The 13,712-nt window shown below is 31.5% G+C and overlaps 1 long non-coding RNA gene across 1 annotated transcript; it reads left to right on the top strand.

The window, feature by feature from the left end:
- The first annotated feature begins 8,967 nt into the window (after positions 1–8,967).
- LOC120163498 lies at positions 8,968–12,748 on the top strand. The gene is made up of 3 exons (XR_005519662.1): positions 8,968–9,137; positions 9,236–9,310; positions 12,627–12,748. It is a non-coding gene; the product is annotated as an uncharacterized LOC120163498 (long non-coding RNA).
- Positions 12,749–13,712: the final 964 nt, after the last annotated feature.

The raw sequence follows: 13,712 nt of genomic DNA, 5'->3' as shown, positions 1-13,712 counted from the left end.
ATGGTGGAGTCAAGAAACTATTTTTCAGTCGAATTTTTAAACCAAGGTCTTTAAATCGAGAAGAAGACCGAAGTGGACTACAATTTGGCAATAAAAAGCCGCATTCTGATTCAAATTCCGAACTGCGACTTTAATTCCATATTATTTCAAGATGGACTCGACTTCGCGATGGAGAAGCCATCCGCAACTCAATTCGACAGGGAGTTATTATTAATTGAAATATCAGAGTTAATTTTTAACTCCACCGAACGAAAATTTGTGTCCTTTTATCTTTGTCCTATTTTTCGTTCCACAAAAAAGGACAAAGAGGGGCAACTGTGAACACTAATTTTCATCCTACCATTATTTTTATTATTTTATTATACATATATATTATATATATTTTTTATTATTTTACAGCCCAAGACTGCAACCCATGACCCATTGGAGCCGAACCATCAACCTGTTACAACCACATCCGAAGACTCCTCACCACTCACACAACCACTGCCGGAGATTTTGACAGCACACCACCATCGCCAATATTTCTGGCGCACAACCAAAAAAAATAGATCAATGCTTGAGTCACAATAGGTGTCTAAAATCAAGACTTTAAATACGTGTTAAGATGTAACAGAGAGGGGACATGATACGCACAAGGAAATTACATGCAAAAATACTCAGAAATACGAGAGGAAGCATTTCGAAATTGGGGGCATTTGAAAACGGGGAAAACAAAAAAAACTCGAAAAACAAGGGGGAATTTTAGGAGAGAAAACAAAAAAAATACAAGGGAGAGCATTCGAAACTAAAAAACACAAAAGAACAAGAGATTACCTCGCTCTCAACTGGAACCGTGGCCGTCGTTGCTTCACCGGACAAAAAATCATTACGATTTTCGAAGATAATGTTATTTTTTTTTATTCTAAATATGGTTGGAAAACTCTCGATGTCTAGATTTTTTGTAGAGGAATAGATGAGAAGTTGAGAGGGGGAAGGAAGAACGACAGAAAAGGAAAGGAAAGAAAAGTGAGATTAGGTTTTTCCCCAAGACCTATAATGGAGCATTTAAATAAGGTTCAAAATATTGTGTTTTGGGTGTTTTAGGGTTTCCAGAAATCATTGTAGGGGTTTTTTTATACGAGAAAGGCTTGGTCTTTATGATGTTTTACTTTGGTCTTCACTTACATTTTACTCTATTCGGTTTTGAGCCCCATGTTTCTTACTGTTTCATTTTAGTCCCTTATGTTTATTATTATAGTCACTTTAGTATTTATATTTTTGACTGATGATTTTACGTAATATCCATTTTAAGTCCTTGTAGTATTGCAATAGTTGTAATCAGGTCATCCTAATTAATTAACTTTTTTCGGGTTTTGTATATGTTCCATATTTCATTTTAATCATATTTATATTAATGATTTTAGTTATTAATTTTGTGCACTATTGCTATTGTTAGGAATGTGATCTTAATCCCTTTAAGTCAAAACTTTTGCTATGAAAATAGTTTATGCATTGTTTTGTTCAGGAAACTTAACGAAAATGGAATTCAATGGTTCCATTAAGTGGTTCCCACATGTATTCCTTTTATGATTATGTTCCAACAAAGCAACATTTATGATTATGTTCCAACAAAGCAATAATTATTTTTTCTTTCATTTTAAATTAACATTTTTATTATTTATTTGTTTATTGATTTCCTTTAAAATTTAGATTTTTTTAAAACTTTTTTTAGAACCGTTTCACCCTCTTTTATTTAGTATTTATTTTTATTTTTATTTTATTTTCCCCTTTTGATTTATTTAATATTCCTTTATTATTTCCTATATGACATTTTGACTTTTTAAGGTACATTCGATCAAAGGTAAGTACTTCGAATCGGGTTTTTAAATTTAAATTTAAATTTTTAATTTTTGCAATTAAGGCAACCAACAAATTAATTGATACCGAAAGGGCAGTACAGGGGTGTTAATCCTTCCTTGACTGTAACTGACTCCCGAACCCGACACATTTATGTAAAACACATATAAGGTAAGATGGTGTCCGATCTACCTAAATATTTTTAAAGTGATCGGTGGCGACTCTAACCTAATTATTCAAGTCAAAGCCCAATTCCGGGCCCAACTGAAAGACAGTTCCGACAACACGGTTCCTACTTGATGAGGACAACTGACCATCTTTAGGGACAATGGAGATAACACGGTTCCTACATGATGAGGAAGTCTGGCTATCTAAAGGTGACGCGACTCCTACGGGATGAGAAGATCTGGTCGGTGGATGACACGGTTCCTACGTGATGAGGACGGATTACGATTTGGTTATTCGAAGTTTATTGGTACTTGTTCAATGTTGGATGTCGAACTTTGGGGGGATTATCTTGCTTTATTTTATGCTTGGGAGATAGGTTGTCGACAAATTTGTTTTTGAAATTGATAGCTTTGAGGCAATCTGAGTTTTGAAGGATGACTTTACTAGGTCATATTTCTTGAAATGACATTTAGATGAAATCCAGAACCGTAATTGGACTATAATAATTCAGCATATTAGCCGCGAGGGAAATAAGGTGACTAACGTGACGACGAAAAGTGCTCGGATTGATACTCTGGAGAGTTTTTTATCACCCCATTCCGCCTTATTGGATTCATACATTGTTACAGGACCGTCCTACTTGAGTTTATTGTTTTGTTTTCTTGTGTTGTTTTAGTATTAGTATGGGTACTATTTTCCTCCATTTATGTTAGGGAAGTTTTTAATGATGCGTGTACTAATATTTCTCTGTTTATGATATTCTATAAATCATACATTGCACCAAAAAAAATAATTATTTTTATTATTTTTGAGTTTGATCAAATATTTTCACTCTAAACTTGAATCTCACACGACTTTATACTTTAATAATACCTAACTTGACCCAAATTTAATTTTTTATATAAAAAACTCGATTCTCTTAAGTTCAAATTAAGTAATAAGTTTGAGTTAAATGTGTTAAATGTTTGTGTCAAGTAAATTTGTTTCAATTTAAAGGTTAGTAAAAAAATTAGGATAAATTACATTGTAATGAAAGCAAACTTCTTGTTAAAAATATTTATAATGAGGAAAACTAAGATAATACATATTTTTATCACAAATAATAAATATTTTTTTATCAATTAAAGGATTTCAATGTTCTATATATATAGTTACATTTTGTATTGAGAATAGTCTTTTCAGCTTGGTTGATGCCTATTCAAACTAATTTTTTGGGGTAAATTATATAAATGATTACTAATGTTTGAATAAATTTTCATTTTTCTCATCGATATTTTAAAAGTAATAAACTGATCACTAATATTATTGATTTATAACAAATTGGTCACTCAATCATTAACAATTGTTATTGAAGTAACGAAATGCTAACGTTACACGTTATTATAACTTTTTGGACATTATTTGATCACGGGAGATCATTTTGACCGATTCTCACCTCCCCTCTTCTTTTTCTTCGACTCACCATTTCCCTTTTTTTCTCCAAGTGCATCCTTCCCAAATCCTTAAGCTTTCATATTTTATCTTCATATCCTATAATACGAAACTCAACTGTACAACTTCCAACATCACAGGTGAAAATAATTGCATTTAATGTAAGTCCATGTCAGACACCGAACTCAACTGAAAGGTTGTACTATTGTAATATATTTCGTGTTGGTGTTTTGATTGTTCCATAAAATTTTATATGAGGGTGAGAGTTATTGCAAAACATTGGTCAATTATATCTGATGTTCCTTATGATATTTTACATGAGTAGTGGCAAATTTAAAAATATTTTTGAGATGAACACACATATGTTAATAATATAATTTTTTTTCGAAATGAGCACAATTTTTTTTTAGGATGAATACAATTAATGAAATAAATAATTAATTGATAAAAATTTAGATTCAGGGTAAAAACGTACCAACCTAAACTAAGGTCAGTGAATTCGCCATTGATTCCCTCATTGTAGCCGTTGTTGAAGGGGGTGGAGGTGGAAGATTTCCTAGTCTTTAGGAAGGATGTATAAGTCATTTAGTAGATCATCTCTCGGTGAACCTGGGGGAGAAACAATATGGTGTCGGCGGTAGCAATAGGGATATCGAGCAGAATCCAGCTACCAGAGTTGAAGTCAGCAGAATCAGACGACGCCAAAATAGGAGCAGCGAAGTAAGCGGGGTAGCTCATAAGATGATACCTCTATTGTGCAACCAAACGGATCATCGGGTTATGAATGGGAAGAAGTAAAATGTTCATACCAACTGAATTTCTCTTTTTCTTTAAATTCTTATTTTGTTTAATAGGTTTCCCGCTTTTTATTTTTGGGTAAAGTATAGTAATGTCACTGAACTTTTCTAAAGCTTTCATTTAGGTCGTCTAACTTTTAAAACTTGCAACACAATCCTCCAACATTTAGTCTGTTTGTAATATGGTCCCTGACGTAACCTGTCGTTTGACACAGTTACACTACCATTAGTACGTTTACAATATGGTCATTGAATTTTTCAGGCGTTTGCATTTAGGTCCCCTAACTTTTAAAACTTGCAATATAGTCCTCAATTTTATTATAAACCCCAAATTCCTTTTCAATCTCAAATTTCCTTTTTCGTTTCTCTCTTCTCATTTCAGCGTAACTTTTCAGTCGGGGATGCATGGGAAATTCTAATCTAACTTTGAATTCTGTGGAGGTGTTGACTTGAATAAGGGTCCATAGAGAGAAGACCCGACCAAGGGACTATCGGGACCATCAACGATTCAAGGTGTAATGTTAGATACATGTCATCTCAGGTGAAGCATAGATGTTCGATGAAATGCTTGTGAGAAAAAAATGGGGATAGAAATGCAGAGTTGACAAATACTACTAAGATAAACTAAGTATCATTATTGAAAGTCACCAAAAAAGCTGGAATTATTTTGTATAAATGACATATAATAATTTCTTCGTTTAATCCTTGTGGATAAAGATTTTCCAACAGATGATCAAATATAATGAAATCCCAAACAACGCCTTCACCTCTCAGTCTCTTTCGCTAACATGCACTCTCGATTGATTTTTGTTCTTCAGTTTTCCGGCATGTAAAATTGTAAACCCAAGTAGTGCACTGTCTTTCAACTTTTTATTTACAAAGAAAAAATGGAGGAAGAATTGTTGGAACGCAACACCGATTGCATTTATTTCTTAGCCTCTCCCCTCACTTGCAAGAAGGTATTTATTTTCTCTTTTGGGTTATCCGAAAGTAAGCTTTTCCTCTTTCGCACTTTCCCATTTTCATATCGCATCGTGTGTTGTTTTTGTTGATTTTTTTATTTTTCTAGAACTACATGTCAAAGATCTGATATCCAGTGTTAGTTTTGAACCAAAAGCATCTAATTTTCTTTCTTTCTTCTTAATAAAAACTTTTAGTACTCCTTATGAAAGATATTTAGTCCATCAGAATAGAAATGAAAGAGGGTCATAGGCTAAATTTTTTTATCTTCTTATTTGTTTTTTTTTTAATCGGGGAATTGGTTGTGAGTATCGACATAGTGAAATCGCTAGGCTCAATCTCAGAGACTGCTGGTACTACTTTATTGGGAATTGTATTGATCCTACCTGTGGTTTTCGGTGTTCTGTGAGCTCGTATTCTTATTAATAAGTTCATGTTGATTATAGGACTGATATATCGTGAACAAATTGGATTTTTTACATGTTTTGGAAATTTTACAATTGAATCTGTATTGAATTATAGCTTTAAAAGACAATTATGCATGCACACAACTCGAAAGGCATCATGACAGGGTAGTATATTTGGAGCAGTTACTTGATATGTTGTCCGATCATTGCACATTTACACTTTCATTTCTGGCATATATATGTTTGTCACAATGTCCTCTATGTTTTATAATGTCTTTTATTGCTGACATGCCATGAATTTACAAGAATTATGGGGTCCTATGATTTTAGTTTCATTATCTGCTTTAGATTCTCATCATGTTTGGCTATTGAGGAACATTAAACATGGAGCATTAGAAGCAATTATATGTTAAAAGGGTAGGCCATTAATGCATTTGCACCTGGTAATGTTGTATTTGACATCTAATTTCTATCTTAAACAACCCATTTGACGCCTTAGCTTTTGGAGTGACTATGACCGAACCTCTTTCCCTTTATTTATTAAGTCCTCCTTTTGAATGAGTTATTAATTGATATTCTTGGTTTATTTTAGTTATTATTTGGCTTTATGTTGTAATCCTATGAACTAAAACTCTTTACTATTTTCGCGGCCGTTGGATGTGCATGCTCAAGTTCCATCCAAACCTATTGGATTGCCATACCAAAGTGTGCCAGCTACGAACAAGATAAATTGGCCTTGTTACTTTTACTTCAACAGTTTATGCAATAAACGTGATAGGTGCACTTTTCATGTTCAAAGTGCAGAAACCGTTGGATGTGCATGCAACAAACCTCAAATTTATATTAAAGTAAACACTGTCAAATAGCAAATTCATATTCAAAATTCCAAAACATTTCAATTACATTCTATACCCCGAATTCCAAAATACTTTAATTACATTCTAAACCCTAAATCAAAGTATTTTAGAATTTAGGGTTTAAAATATAATTGAATTATTTTGGAATTTGGGGTTTATAATGAAATTGAGGACTGTGTTACAAGTTTTAATAGTTGGGGATCTAAATGCAAGCGCCTGAAAAGTTAAGTGACCATATTGTAAATGTACTAACGACAGTTTAACGGCGTCAAACAACCGGTTACGTCTGAGACCATATTGCAAACGAACTAAATGTTAGAGGATTGTATTGCAAGTTTTAAAAGTTGAGACACTTAAATGAAAACTTTAGAAAAATTCAATAACCATTACTATACTTTACCTTTTCTTTTTATTAGCATTGACATTGACCGACGTAACTTAACGGGCCTTTTATAGATATAATTTAAAAAAAGCCCAAAATAGAAACTATATTTTGGTAAAATTACTAATACAATAGAAACTATGCTATAGGGTTTGACGTGGAATTTAATAAAATATAATTATGAGAGGATTCTATTCTAATCAATGATCTATTAATTTTTTAATGAGATAATTTAATTATATATAAATGAACTTACCATTAATATTTGATGGAGTAGTTGATGTGATAATTAAAATAATTTATATACTAATTATATATTTAGTCTTCATTACTTATAAATCCTATTAATTTGATTCTAATTTGATTCTAATTCTAATTTAATAAATTGATAGAATGTGTAAGTAATGAAGACAAAATGTATAACAATTCTTTTAATCTACATCTTATCTCATCCGTCAAATATTAACGTATGTAACTTAATTGAAATCGTTTGAATTATTAAGTGATATGGTTGAAAAAAATTAACATAATTATATTAGAATCCTCTAGGTTTAAGTGGTCATCCATGTAATTTATACTTACATAATATAAGTTCGGACTTCATATTTTAAAATAAAATTCAAGATAAACTGATTGATTATTTTTTATAATTAGAATAGAAAATAACATTAAAAATAACAGAAAATTAATTATCAAATTAAAATATAAAAAAAATTAAGCCCGGAGATTTAACAAAAGATATGGATATGACTTTGATTCACTAAGGCCCACAAGAATCAATATATAATGATTTAGTTGGAAGATTATTGTTTTTTTTGGGCCTAATAGGGCACACAGGTAAATTACTTGAAAAATAGAGTAAGTAAAAGTTTATTTTGGGATATATGATATTTTTTATAGTGTTTATGAAACTCTTTACGTCGATATGAGGAGTTACAAAAAATATTTTTTATTCAAACTCGTCATTCGTCACTTAGAAGTGACGTGTTCGAATAAAATATTTTTTTATTAAAATTTATCACATCGAGATGAAAATTTAAATAAAAAATATTTTTATTAATATTTTTTTACTTTGACGTGATGAGTTTTATGCACCGTATAAAATATCGTAAATCTTAAAATAAAAGTGTTTCTGCTTTATTTTAAAATTTTCGGGCTCTCCTATTAGGAAAAAACACCAAATTATTGGGCTTCTAAACTCTAAACGTGTATTAGTAGTAGATCTTTAAAATCTGTTTAGAACAACGACACATTACCTTAAATTTATATAGAACAGAAAACATAGAAGGTATTTGTAGAAGCCAGAAAATTTCTAGAGCAAAACCAGCGAAGAAGCAGATATGAATTTTAGTGTTCTCAACGAAGCCCTCTCCTCCAAATCCTTCGATAAGGTCGCCGATATATGCGATGCCATCATGCTTCAGGTTCCATTTCCTTTAATTTCCTTTTTAAATCCCCAAAATCCTATGATACAAACCTTGAATCGAATTTCTGAAATAAAAGCTTTGTTTTATGTTGTAAAAAAAAACTAATGATAAAATCAGGTGGCAGCGGAGGGTTTTCCTTTCTGAGACGAATGGCCTTTTGAAGTTCATCTTCTGGGCCACATTTATGTTGATGATGTGTAAACTTCTTTTTATTTTTTTTATTTCTTTCTTTGTTTAATTAATAAATTTATACTTTTGAGAATATATTTAGTTTATTTTTCAAAATTTTAGTTTGGGTTTTTTTTGTTGGTTTTCAAGATTATATAGATTTAGTGGATGTTTGTTTGTCTCTTAATGAAACCATTCAACGCTGAATGTTAAACCGTTCAGCATTCAGCGCGTTTATTTCGCACCTCTGAATGATTCAGTGCTGACTGATTTAACAAAACAGTGCTGAATGATTTAGCACAAAAGTACATTCTGAATGATTCAGAGCTATTATCAAACAGCATGTCACATTCAAAGCTAATTTATTCAGAGTCTCTGAATCATTCAATATTTTAATCATTCAGCGCTTAATCATTTTGAAATAAACAAATAGTCTCTTAGTATAGGATTTTGAAACTTGGGGTCCGTCCGTTTTCCTGTATGTGGTTCCCATAAAACAAGACGTAAAACATTTTACGGTCAACGAAGAACTTAAAGAAAAACGGTAAAATAACTTACCCTTTGGAAAAGGGTAAGTTGTTTTCCAACTCCCTTGCTCCACACCGAAAACAATTCGTTCTCTCGTCCCTTGTTCTACACCGTAAAATTAATCGATCCAATGGCCTCCTTCTAACCAGTGAGGCGGGCAGTCGTCTTCTCAGGTATCTCTCTTTTCATCTTCTCCCTTTTTATCTTCATTGACCTCCTTTTCTTGTTTCATCTTCCTTGACTTCTATTTCCATTTTCACCGACGAAGCAGAAATCAAAGACCGAACTTGCTCTTCTTCATGTTGGTAAAGTCTATCGGCGGTGCATCGAAAAACCTTTCTAAGAGGTAAGTCTCTCCCTCACTGTTTGAATTGTTTTTTCGTTGATTTGGTTTTAAGTTTGTGGGTTGATTGAGTAGTTTATTTCTCAGTTCATTTGGGGAAATAGGTATTCATTTTGGTTGATTATTTTGCTATGTCAATGGGTTCATTGTTTCTGCTATCTTGTGAGATTGATTTGGGAAAATTGGGTACTAGCAGCTGAAGAATCATTTATCGAATGATAGGTTGAAATATTTTAGATACATACAAGATACAATTCTCAATATTTAAAAATATACAACAATTTTGTATGAAAAATTAATAAGTTCAATTAACAGATTGGCATTCAACGGTCATCCCCCATATTTAAACTAAGCAAACTAACTCAAATAAAAATGGTAATATGAAAGAGACAAAGCCAACGCAAACGAATAACCCTTAGCTAGCAACTAGCAAACCATTCAATTGTTCAGCAGCTTTGTTAGGGGGGAATAAAAGGCTTTATATATGGAGATGTACAAATAAAGATGCAAAACCTCATTTAAAACATTAAGACACATGTAATGTTTGGTGTTTACCATGAACATAGCTATCAAGGGGTTTAAAGTGATTAGGATAAATGTGTTAGTTAAATACAGTGGTTGTTGAGACTAGTGAAAGGTATTGGTTGACAGCACATATCACATAGTGAACTAAACCCGAAAAGGAGAAACTAAAAAAGATAGTAGGTGAAGGGAGGAAAAGACAACAGGTCATAGTTTGAATGAATCATAATCAGTTATAAGTGAAGTTAACACCAGCAAGTTGGAGCTGATAATGCTTCCCTAAACTTAGGATAACAGCTCCCACCCAAAAAATAATAATAACAAACACCCAAACTCTCACAATTTAAAGTTAGTAAGCTGTAGATATACATGTCAATATCTTGAATTAGAAGCATGTCTATAACAAACACAAATATAACATCATGGGAACTTACTAACAAGCACCATTTCATATCTAAATGCACATTAAGGTGCTAAATGTTTCAGAACTTGGACCAAATATAGAAACAATTTTAAAATGAATAAATTTCCAAACTCAATCATATATTGTAATAAGCTCTTACAATACTACATAATAATATAATTATAGTTATTGTTGTATACCATAATTTGGAGCTTCTTTTTATGTATATAATTTTTTTAACAAAATGTGATAGTACAAAAATTCATGTTACTAAACTCACCAGAAAATGGTTTCATTACTGCCTAAAATCACTAGGTTGTTTATGTAATAAGATAATAGTAAAATAGAGAGGTAATATTCAGGTTAATGTTGGTAAAAATTATAGTACAATCAAGCCTATTAACAATTTTAACCGCTTTAATTCCCACTTGAGCCTGAAGGTTGCATTGGTAGAATACTTAAACCCAAAAGAGTAAATGTTTTTTGTTGCAGCAATATATTGTTGACAAAAATAATAGAGTGTACAAATAAAAGCGCACATAAACTCTTGTATAGCTCACCAGACTTCACCATTAGAATAGCCAAGTTAGACTAATCCATATAGGTTCAAAGCATGCTATACCCATTAAAGGAAACATTAAACGATAACAATCAACGAAGCATGTTATTATATAATGCAAATTTTGGTGGCTATTGGTCCAGAGGAATGGTCCCCATATTCATTGATAGCTTGAACCATCTCATTCTTGCTAACATAGACATCATTGTTCTTGTCCAACATCACAAATGCATCTACCAATATTTCGAATGTTGCCTCCTAATTCGACACTCTCATTCTCGATTTCATACTTTATTTTTATGTAACACACATTAACAGGGAAACACTTCATTTTGTGCTCAATAGTATTGGTACTCCCATTACAGTATCAATGCTTTCCTTATATGGTATCGATACCCCCTTTCGATACCGATACCATTGTGACATTCTGTAAAAGTATCTTGGAAATGGTATCGATATTATACTCTTGGTACCGATACTACCAATTCAATATCGATACCTTCATCAACCAATATCGATACAACTCTACAAATTCAACTGATTTTTCCATTTCCATTTCGAAATTTAACCAAAAACTTAACTAATCTCCTACTTTTACCTCATTCTTTATCTTACATTTTAGTCATTGACCCGATGCTTGGGATGTTACAATGAATGTAGATTGTCCATAATTTAGTGATTAGTATTTATTTTACAGTTCAAATTATTACGATAATTTCTTTATAGATGGAACATAATTCTATTCATAAAACAATAGTGGGAGTTGTTGCTTCAGCATTGACTTTTGGGCTCTTTGGATTCACATAATAAAATCTATAAAGCAAATAAGGCGTCAATGTCATGTGAATCGAGATGATGAAAGAGAAAATTACATCAATAATATTTTATATACAGTGATCAGAATTGTATCGACATAATACGACTGCAATCACTTGCGTTCTTTAATTTGTGTGACATCCATATTAGGAACAATTTGTAACAGTCGACAAGATCGGTGAATGTTAAGGAGAAAGTTAACATATTTTTACATATAATTGGTCAAAATATAAGATTTTGAGTGATTGGATCAAAATATTATAGATCAATTGAGACAATTCACCGTTACTTTAGGATTGTACTGAAGGCTATTATGAAGTTATATAAATTAGCTATTAGGTTATCTGATGAGTCAACTCCTCCTGAAATAATAAACAATTCAAGGTTTTACCCATATTTTAAAGATTGTGTGGGTGCATTAGATGGAACTCATTCGTGCATCTGTTCCACTTATCATTCAAGTAAGATTTCTTAATCGTAAAGGGGGAACGACACAGAATGTATTAGCTGCCATTACTTTTGACCTGAAATTTTCATATGTTCTAGCTGGTTAGGAAGGCAGTGCGCATGATTCTCGTATTTTAACTGATGTACTTACACGCCCAAGAGGATTTAGTATTCCAGAAGGTAATAATTATCTTTAATAATAAAAATTAATTAATTTCAATTTATAATATAATAAATAATAATAAAATTTTGTTAAATTATAGGTAAATATTATCTTGCTGATGCTGGATATGGCATCTGAAATGGAATTATCTCTCCATATCATGGTGTTCAATATCATTTAAAAGAGTTCAGTAATCATTGTCCAGAAAATGCAAATGAACTTTTTAATCTTCGCCATTCATTATTGCGAACAACTGTTGAGCGAGTGTTTGGAATTTTAAAGTAACATTTTTGTGTGTTAGATGTTGGACCATTTTGGGATTTTCAAACACAAATAGACATAGTCTTGGCTTATGCTATCATTCATAATCATATAATGGGAGTTGATCCTAATGATATAATTAATGAAGGATTGTATGAGGAATCTGAGCCTTATTCGATAACATCAATGCTTACACAACGAGAAGAGAGAGAAGAAGCTAGAGAATGGGCTACTAAGAGAGATGAAATTGCACAAGCTATGTGGAGTGATTATATAATTAGAAATATGTAATTTTGTTGAAATTTTTGTTGAGTATTTGTAAGTTACGTATGATGGATATTGTTGTTTTTAGTTTGTTGGGTATTGAACTTGTAACACCCATAACCCGTATAATTATACCTATACAGATTATAGATGTCACCCGAATTTCTAAAACCATTTCCAATTTCAATTGTGATTTAAAATTTATTTTCTTAAAATGGTAAATAATATTATATAAATATCATATCATATGAATTGTGTTTCATTATAATAAATTTAAAACAAAAGATTTTTTTTATGAATTATGATCTTACTTCAGATACTTAAGTATCTATCACCTTAGCTACAAAAGCTATACATCATTTTTATATCAATTTAATCGCAACCATTGCTGATATCACGTTAGAGATGATTTCACTTTTTCATCAATCATTAAATTTTTTAATTTCTCAGCATTTTTCTAAATTAATCACTTCTTGTGATCATTAACCCAACCTTAATGCAGAGACAACCAAATCATGATCAAAATGATCTAAAACTCGTTAATGATAATCCCTTCAGATTCATCAGGAACATAAGCTCCTGAATCTTTATCGGACATTTACTATTTGTCCAACTAACACTTGTATCATGACCGTGACCTATGGATCTTCTGCTATAATATCACTCGATATCAAGTAGAATTGAATATTTCTACTTTGGAATTCCTTATTTCATCTTAAAGAAATCTGTATAACTTTTCCAAATCCAAAGATAATATTTTCGAATAGTTGAAACATTTTCCATTTCAACTGAAAATCTCAATGTTCACATCGTTCAATAAGAAAACTTGATAAATTTGTAGCAATAACTTTATAGCAGTTAATGCTAAAATCACACTAGTAAACAAATTTACTCTTTATCTTATCCTTACGAACTTGACACTTTCCAAGTTCTTGAGAATCAGTCTCGATCTAAATAATAATTCATTACA

The sequence above is a fragment of the Hibiscus syriacus genome, unplaced genomic scaffold, assembly GCF_006381635.1.
Source record: "Hibiscus syriacus cultivar Baekdansim isolate YM2019G1 unplaced genomic scaffold, ASM638163v2 tig00111458_pilon, whole genome shotgun sequence".
In the NCBI taxonomy this organism is placed as follows: domain Eukaryota; kingdom Viridiplantae; phylum Streptophyta; class Magnoliopsida; order Malvales; family Malvaceae; genus Hibiscus; species Hibiscus syriacus.
The sequence above is the reverse complement of the archived record's forward strand: the minus strand, read 5'-3'. Positions and strand labels throughout refer to the sequence as shown.